The sequence below is a fragment of the Triticum aestivum genome, chromosome 1D (genome assembly GCF_018294505.1).
Source record: "Triticum aestivum cultivar Chinese Spring chromosome 1D, IWGSC CS RefSeq v2.1, whole genome shotgun sequence".
Taxonomy (NCBI): Eukaryota; Viridiplantae; Streptophyta; class Magnoliopsida; order Poales; family Poaceae; genus Triticum; species Triticum aestivum.
Window position 1 is genome coordinate 43,849,416 of NC_057796.1, and position 10,017 is coordinate 43,859,432.

A 10,017-nucleotide genomic window follows, 5' to 3' on the forward strand; every position below is an offset into this window, starting at 1 on the left:
ACAGCCTTCTCTTTTATGTTTACCACAGACCAGCCCAGTAGTTTTTTTTCTTTCTGGTAATGGCTAGCCCAGTCTTTTTGTGATTTGCCAAGTAAGTCGCTTTCTCAGGCCTATTGGGCTGCAAATCTTTCAAGACGAGGAGAGCTTCATTCGGCTGGACGAGAAAATGGCCTATCAGTAATGAGAAATGGGCTGTACATTTTTAAAACACATCAAACCGGCAATTACTTTCAAATTTCTTTTTTTCATTTCAAGATTTTAAATTGCATTAATTTTTATGCGTGGACAATTTGTTGGATTTTATATTGATATACATTTATTTTTAAAATTAGTTTGAATGTGACTCAAAATTTCGGGATTAAAAACAGTTCGGACCGCACCGAAATATGCAACATTTCGTATAATTTTTTGACGTGGCCACAATATGGGCTGTAATGCTAACAAAAAGAATATGGGCTAAAAAAACCTTTAGAATTAGCAAATGGGCTGTAAATTATTAGAAATAATGGCAGATGGGTTGTATGCTGTTTTCCACAGATTTGAGGCTTTCCTAAAAAAAGGTTGACGCACAAGCAGTGACTGTTGGATGTCCATCCAACGGCCGTCGTGCTTCTTCAATCTCCGCTCTTCCTGCTCCAGCCGCTCAAACAAGCGCCGACGGGACTGCCTGCTCCCTCCTCCCCGCGGCCGGCTGTGCTGCCGCGCAGGCTTCACCGCCCCACCGTACTCCCATCGCTGGCCTAGCCATCCCTCTACTCACCCACACCTGTTGTTATTCTCCGGCGACGGCAGACGAACCAGTAAACCCTCGTATAGTCGTACTCCCCTCCGCGTGGGAAACAACTGCCGAGTCTTCCCTGCCTCCGTGTCGTTCCCTTCCGAGGCCTCGCCGTCGTCTACCACCTTGGTGCTCCCGGCGCGGCCTGGTCAATGTGGTCAACGATCGACATGCATCTGAAGTGGACTATACGTGGAGAGGCTGACAGCTGGGTCCACGGCTGCACGCAAGGAAATGCCTCCTTATTACGCGCAAAATAATGATTCCTCCACCTAACATCTAGGACCCACCGAAAGGGCCTCTGTATTTCGCGAAAAAAATGTTACCGCCGCTGACAGCTCGGACACACCAGCTATATATTCGCACGCAAGGAAGTGCGTCCTTATTACGCACAAAAAAATGAATACTCCCCTGCTAGCTGGGACCCAGTATAGTGGCAGGCTGACTTGTGGGCCTAGTAAGTTGACGGGGACGGAGGGCTTTGTCAACTTAGTCAATATGCACGATTCTAGCTCCAGTGACCGTATGATGTCCATCCAACGGCCGTAGTGCTTCTTCAACCTCTGGTCTTGTTGCTCCAGCCGCCCAAAGCAGCGCCGGTCGTGCCGCATGCTCCTGCCTCCCGTGGCCGGCTGTGCTGCCGCGGAGAACTCACCGCCCCTACTATTCCCACCGCTGGCCAGGCCCTGCGGCGACGGCAGCCTCACACCGCAGACGAACCAGTGAACCCTTGTACTCCTCTCCGGTGGGCTTCCACTGCCGCGTCTTCCCCGGCTCCGCGTCATCCCCTTCCTAGGCCTCGCCGTCGTCCACCGCCCTGGTGCTCTCGGCGCGGCGTGGTCAACGTGGTCAAGGAACGGCTTCCATCGGACGTGGACTGTACATGGAGAGGCTGACAGCTGGGTCCACAGCCGCAGCAGGGAAGTGCCTCCTTATTATGCGCAAAATGATTATTCCTCCACCTGACAGCGGGGACCCATAGGACGGGCCACCGTATTTCGCAAAAAAATGTTTCCCCCTGACTGCGGGGACCCACCAGCTACATCTTCGCACGCAAGGAAGTGCGTCCGGGCAAAAAAACGATTCGCCCCCTGACTGCTGGGACCCACTAGCTACATCTTCGCAGGCAAGGAAGTGCCTGACAGTCGGGACCCACCTGGTCGAAGCGTACGTAGCATTGTCATTCTGGTCGCGAACGTGTATGTACATACTGGTCGATGTAGAGGCGCGCACGTGTCGTAGTAGAGGCGCGCACGTAGCATGTACACGTACGTACAGTAGCCAGTGTGCAAGAAAGAAAATACGGCCACGTACGTACATACAGGCAGGGTCTTGAACGCCTACTCGCGCATACGTACGGCCAGGGCTCGTGTACATGGCTGGGTCGGAACGGAGAAACAACGTCGTCGTCGTGTTTATGGGGAGCCAACCGGCTGGGTCGGAACGGAATGCGTCGGCGTGTTCATCGGGAGGGCTTGGACGGAACAGCCGATGGAAACGAGGCCTGGCATACCGCAGAACGGAGGAAACGGCCTTGTGTTCGAGCGGCCACGTTTGAAACGGGATCCTGTTCATCGGGAGGGGTCTGGCGTACCGCAAAACGGAGGAAACGGACCTCCTACGGTCGAAACGGGGGTCCTGTTAATCGGGAGGGGTGTGGCGTACCGCAAAACGGAGGAAACGGACTTGTGTTGGAGCGCTGCGGTCGAAACGGGGGTCCTGTTCATCGGGAGGGGTGTGGCATACCGCAAAACGGGACTCCACGGGATACTGTTCATCTCCACCGTCGACCCCCTCCAGCCTCCACGGGCTACTGTTCATCCACCGTCGACCTCCTCCAGCCTCCACCTGTGACTGTTCATCCACGGGCTCCTGTTCATCCAGCCTCCACCACGCGCTACTCCACCGGCTACTGTTCAACCAGCCCTCTCCACGGGCTCCTGTTCAACCACCCCTCCACGGGCTACTGTTCATCCAGCCCTCCATCATCTACTGTTCATTCTGCCCTCCACGGGGTGGTCCTGTTCATCCTGCCCCTCACGGGGTCCTGTTCATCCAGCCCCAACCGGCTCGATCGATCGGGGTGCTGTTCATCCAGAAGCAACACCACGGGGTCCTATTCATCCACCCCCACCGGGAACTGTTCATCCAAACCCCCCAGCAACGCTCACTGTTCATCCAGAGGCAACATCGATCGGCTTCAGTTAGCAGTAGTAGCGAAGGAATCGCTCGATCGGGTTCAGTTAACAGCCATCGATCGATCGCTCGGGTTCAGTAACGCGTAGCCTGCAGTGCAATCACTCGGGTTCAGTTAGAGCCCAACGCCTCGCTCGGGTTCAGTTAGAGCCCAACGCCTCACACCCATGCCCGTACGTGTACGAGAGAAACGCGCATCGCTCGGCCCCGACCACCCACCGTAATCGGGAACACCCCGATATTTTCCTCGCCCTCGCTTCTACCACGGTTTTTTCCGTCATGGACGGCCGAAGGAATGTCATGCAGCTGCGTCTCCGGCCCGCCCAGGACGAAAAGCCCATTTTTTGTCATGATTTTTTGTCATAGAAGGAGGACCCCACCACATCTATGATGATACCGGGTTTTGCCACAATTATCGTCATAGAAGTGTCATAAGTATGACAGAAAAAAATTTCGTTCGGCCCAAAATGTCACGGATGTGTCTTTTTTTTTGTAGTGTTAGTCCATAAAAATAATATAAATTGCTACAAAAGTGTATAAAAATTGATAACATAATAGCATTTAACCATCAAAAGTTATAAATATGTTTGAGATGTATTAGCATCCAAAAGCTTAATTCATGCTCGTCCTCGAGTAGGTAAATTATAAATAAAGAAAAAGTTTGATGTTGAAAGCTACCTTCATCTTGGTCAAATGACGTAACAATGGTGTGAACTTGGGACAAAAATGATTCAAAGCAATAATCTTATAATTGATAACAAGCAAGTAACATCAAAATGTGTAAATAAGATTACTATTGCTTTTCATGGAGTAATGCTTTCATGTAATACCAATTAATACTCATGATGTCATATACATGTCCCCGATCACTCAAGGCTTTACCATATTCAAAGATCTTCGCATAACACACCTAGAGCTTCAGTAAAGCAACTGAATTCGTGACGAGCCATTTTAAACTACTTAGCACTTCGCTTAATGCTCAATTCACAAGCCTTGGTCTTAACACTGATGATGGCAAAGACAATGTATCTAGCACTAGTACTAGACAATGTGTTTAGGATTTCCTTAACCAAGTGTCTGATCACAGTCCAAGTGCTTTGTTTGGGTCAGAACTAAAAAACAAGATTCCTACCTCTTTGCATACTGCCAGACAAGATCTTCTGAATTTTGTTGTGGCTGATCAACCAAGTGATGAGAAATGCTTTAACCTATACAGGGAGATGGGACATGGGGATTAATTAGGGCAATTCAGTTTTGAATTTACTAAGCATGATATGATGAATGTTGACGAACACCCAAAACAATAGGTTGTAGACGAAACAGTGGGCCCTCCCCCACTTCCACAAAAAGGAGCAAAAGTGGGGCAATATACAACCTGTCAGGCAGAGTGCAAGGTTTAGTAATAAAGGGAAAACAGTGATGGCTCTAGCGCAGGAGTACAAGAAGGTGAAGAGCCTAGAGACCACCAAAATATCAGGTACTTCTCATAACTCCTTCACTCTTCTACAAATGAGAGGTTCTATTATGTTTCTCATTTTGTAGGAGTTGTTGTTTCTAATGTCCTAGTCTATCAACATTTAGTTGAACCTAGTCTTGTAGCTAATAATTTGGACACTCATGATATGGGAGACCAGGTGACTCTACTCCTCCAGTCCTCTTTAGAAACAAATTTAGAAGTTGTGAGGAGAAGGCACTATCTGATAGTAGTGCTAATGATTTGTTAGATAGTAAAGATTTTTAGTACTAGGTGTGTAACCATAGACGGGGCAAACACCCAAAGAAAGGTTTAAACGAATAGTTTATTTTAGAATGCTAGGGGTATTACTACCCCTGGTAGGAAGTCTCTGATTATAAATACTTTATGGAAAGTGCATACTTTAATTGCATGGTTCCAGGAAACCAAGAAAGAGAACTTTGATGATTCTTTTGTTAGAGCCTTAATTAGTGGTAGAGATTTCAGTTAGGGGTCTGTCTCCCGACCAAGGGCTCTACAGGAGGGATCCTGGTGTAGGTATAGATAACAATGTGTGTGAGGTTGTCTCTTGGGATATCAAAGTATTTTTTGTTTATTACTCTCTGGTTTATCTACCAACTAAAACTAAATTTAGAGTAATTAATGTCTATGACTCACCTTATGGGGAGGGCAAGGATGATTTCCTCTCTAAGCTTCATGCTCTTTTATACCTGGCCAATTGACGACCCACAAGTATAGGGGATCTATTGTAGTCCTTTCGATAAGTAAGAGTGTCGAACCCAACGAGGAGCATAAGGAAATAGCAAGTGGTTTTCAGCAAGGTATTCTATGCAAACACAGAAATTATCGATAACAGATAGTTTTGTGATAAGATAAATCGTAATGGGTAACAAGTAAATAAAGTAACTAAGGTGCAGCAAGATGGCCCAGTCCTTTTTGTAGCAAAGGACAAGCCTGAACGAACTCTTATATAATGCAAAGCGCTCCTGAGGACACATGGGAATTGTGGTCAAGTTAGTTTTCATCATGCTCATATGATCCGCGTTCGTTACTTTGATAATTTGATATGTGGGTGGACCGGTGCTTGGGTGCTGCCCTTCCTTGGACAAGCCTCCCTCTTATGATAAACCCATCTCGCAAGCATTCACAACTACGAAAGAAGAATTAAGGTAAACCTAACCATAGCATGAAACATATGGATCCAAATCAGCCCCTTAAGAAGCAACGCATAAACTAGGGTTTAAGCTTCTGTCACTCTAGCAACCCATCATCTGCTTATTACTTCCCAATGCCTTCCCCTAGGCCCAAATAATGGTGAAGTGTCATGTAGTCGACGTTCACATAACACCACTAGAGGAAAGACAACATACATCTCATCAAAATATCGAACGAATACCAAATTCACATGATTACTCATAACAAGACTTCTCCGTTGTCCTCAGGAACAAACGTAACTACTCACAAAACATATTTATGATCAAGATCAGAGGAGTATTAATTATCATTAAGGATCTGGAAATATAATCTTCCACCGGATAAAGCAACTAGCATCAACTACAAGGAGTAATCAACACTACTAGCAACCCACAGGTACCAATCTGAGGTTTTGGGACCAAGATCGAATACAAGAGATGAACTAGGGATTGAGAGGAGATGGTGCTGGTGAAGATGTTGATGGAGATTGACCCCCTCTCAATGAGAGGATCGATGGTGATGACGATGGCTTCGATTTCCCCCTCCCGAAGGGATGTTTCCCCGGCAGAACAGCTCTGCCAGAGCCCTAGATTGGTTTTGCCCAGGTTCCACCTCGAGACGGCGGCGCTTCGTCCCGAAAGCTTCCTCCTGATTTTTTTCCAGGTCAAAACACACCATATAGCCACAGATGGGCACCGGAGGCCTGTTAGGGGGGTAGGGCGCGCCCTTCACCCTTGTGGCTGGCTGGTGGCCCCCCTCTGGTACTTTCTTCGCCCAATATTTTTTATATATTCCAAAAACATGCTCTGTGAAGTTTCAGGACTTTTGCAGTTGTGCAGAATAGGTCTCTAATATTTGTCCTTTTCCAGTCCAGAATTCCAGCTACCAGCATTCTCCCTCTTCCTGTAAACCTTATAAAATAAGAGAGAATAGGTATAAGTATTATGATATAATGTGTAATAACAACCCATAATACAATAGATATCAATATAAAAGCATGATGCAAAATGGACGTATCAACTCCCCCAAGCTTAGACCTCGCTTGTCCTCAAGCGAAAGCCGATATCGGGAAATATGTGCACATGTTTAGAGATAGAGGTGTCGATAAAATAAAATACGGACATGAGGGCATCATGATCATCTTCAGAACAACAACATATATTGTCATATAATTTCTTATGCTAAAGTAACAATTCATTCACAAAGTAAAGTATGAATCAGAAACTTCATTGAAAAATAACAAACTATGATCTCAGTCATTGAAGCAATTACAATTTATCATAACATTGGAAAGAGTCAATATAAGAGCTTTTCAGGAAGTCCACATACTCAACTATCATTTAATATTTCACAATTGCTAACACTCACGGGATATTTATGGGTTCAAAGCTTCAATCAGACACAGAGAAAGATAGGGGCTTATAATTTCGCCTCCCAACCTTTTACCTCAAGGGTAATGTCAACAATAATACTTTATGATAAGCTACATCCGAGTGGATATATATATCCGGATCTCTCCAACATATAGTGCTTTCCAAAGGATAAAGTATGAAAAGGAAATGTGATGATCACCATGACTCTTGTATAAGGGTAGAAGATAAAAGTAAAAGATAGGCCCTTCGCAGAGGGAAGCAGAGGTTGTCATGCGCTTTTATGGTTGTATGTGTAAAATCTTAGTGCAAAAGAACGTCACTTTATATTGCCGCTTGTGATAAAGACCTTTATTATGCAGTCCTTCGCTTTTATTTCTTCCATATCACAAGTTCGTATAAATATTATTTTCTTCACACTAATAGATCATACATATTTAGAGAGCAATTTTTTATTGCTTGCACCGATGACAACTTACTTGAAGGATCTTACTCAATCCATAGGTTGGTATGGTGGACTCTCATGGCAAAACTGGGTTTAGGGATGTTTGGAAGCACAAGTAGTGTCTCTACTTGGTGCAAAGAATTTGTCTAGCATGAGAGGGAAAGGCAAGCTCAACATGTTGGATGATCCATGACAATGTAACTTCTATTCGGATATAAGAAAACATAACCTATTAGGTTGTCTTCCTTGTCCAACATCAACTTTTTAGCATGTCATATTTTAATGAGTGCTCACAATTACAAAAGATGTCCAAGATAGTATATTTATATGTGAAGCCTCTCTTTCTTTATTACTTCCTATTAATTGCAACAGTGACCTAAACTATGTTTGTCAACTCTCAACAACTTTTATTCATCATACTCTTTATATGTCAAGTCATTACTCTCGATAAGATCAATATATGATCTTTTTATTTATTTTTATTCTTTCTTTTATTTAATTACCTCAAGATCATAGCAAGAAAGCAAAGCCCTTAACTCAAAACTACTCTTTATTATATATCTCAAGGACTCGATTACATAGAGGGAACATAAAGCAAAACTCAAGGCTAGATCATACTAAAACTTTATTCTACTAGATCAAGATATAACCAAAAGTACCGAACTAAGAAAAGCGATAAAGATAAAGGTGTGATGGTGATACGATACCAGGGCACTCCCCCAAGCTTGGCAGTTGCCAAGGGGAGTGCCTATACCCATGTATTTAGATCTCTTTCTTCGGGGGTGGTGGTGATGGAGTTGTTGCATTCTTCTTCTCTAGCTTGCGTCTTGGACCAATTCTTTTTAGATATATTAACAGTATTTTGCAAAATTAATTTAATCTCTCTATTGCTCAATTCTACTTGACCACTAGACTGAGGATGATATGGAGACACAATTCTATGATTAACATCATACTTAGCAAGCAATTTACGGAAAGCACCATGAATAAAACGTGAACCACCATCAGTCATTAAATATCTAGGGACTCCAAACCTTGGAAAAATAACTTCTTTAAGCATCTTAATGGAAGTGTTATGATCAGCACTACTAGTTGGAATAGCTTCTAACTCACTTAGCAACATAATCAACAACAACTAAAATATGAGTATACCCATTAGAGGAAGAAAAAGGTCCCATATAATCAAAGCCCCAAACATCAAATGGTTCAATAACAAGTGAATAGTTCATTGGCATTTCCTGACGTCGACTAATATTACCAATTCTCTGGCATTCATCACAAGACAAGGCAAACTTACGAGCATCCTTAAAGAGAGTGGGCCAATAGAACCCGGATTGCAATACCTTCTGTGCAGTTCTATCTCCAGCGTGGTGTCCTCCGTAAGATTCAGAGTGGCACTTGCGTAGGATCTGTCCCTGTTCATCCTCAGGTACACAACGTCTAATAACACAATCTACTCCTTCTTTATAAAGTTGTGTGGGTCATCCCAAAAGTAATGTCTTAAATCATAGAAAAACTTTTTCTTTTGCTGGTATGTGAAACTAGGTGGTATAAATTTAGCAACAATGTACTTAGCATAATCAGCATACCATGGAGTATTACGAGAAGCATTTAAGACATTTAATTGTTCATCGGGAAAGCTACCATCAATATGCAGTGGGTCATCAAGAACATTTTCTAACCTAGACAAGTTGTCTGCAACGGGGTTCTCAGCTCCCTTTCTATCAATAATATGCAAATCAAATTCTTGTAGTAAGAGAACCCATCTAATAAGTCTAGGTTTAGCATCTTTCTTTTGCATAAGATATTTAATAGCAGCATGATCAGTGTGAACAGTTAGTTTGGAATTAACAATATAAGGTCTGAACTTATCACATGCAAATACAACTGCTAAAAATTCTTTTTCAGTGGTAGCATAATTTCTCTGGGCACTGTCTAGAGTTTTACTAACATACTGAATAAAATTTAATTTCTTGTCTAATCTTTGTCCTAGAACGGCACCAACAATATAATCACTGGCATCACACATAATTTCAAAGGGTAAGTTCCAATCTGGTGGCTGAACAATAGGTGCAGAAATCAAGGCGTCCTTAACACTACAGAAAAAGACACATCCGTGACATTTTGGGCCGAACGATTTTTTTCTGTCATACTTATGACACTTCCATGACAATAATTGTGACAAAACACGGTATCATCATAGATGTGGTGGGGTCCTACTTCTATGACAAAAAATCATGACAGAAAATGGGCTTTTCGTCCTGGGCGGGCCGGAGACGCAGCTGCATGACATTCTTTGGGCCGTCCATGACGGAAAAAACCGTGGTAGAAGCGAGGGTGAGGAAAATATCGGGGTGTTCCCGGTTACGGTGGGTGGTCGGGGCCGAGCGATGCGCGTTTCTCTCATACACGCATGTGCGTGGGTGCGAGGCGTTGGGCTCTAACTGAACCCGAGCGAGGCGTTGGGCTCTAACTGAACCCGAGCGATTGCACTGCAGGCTACGCGTTACTGAACCCGAGCGATCGATCGATGGCTGTTAACTGAACCCGATCGAGCGAT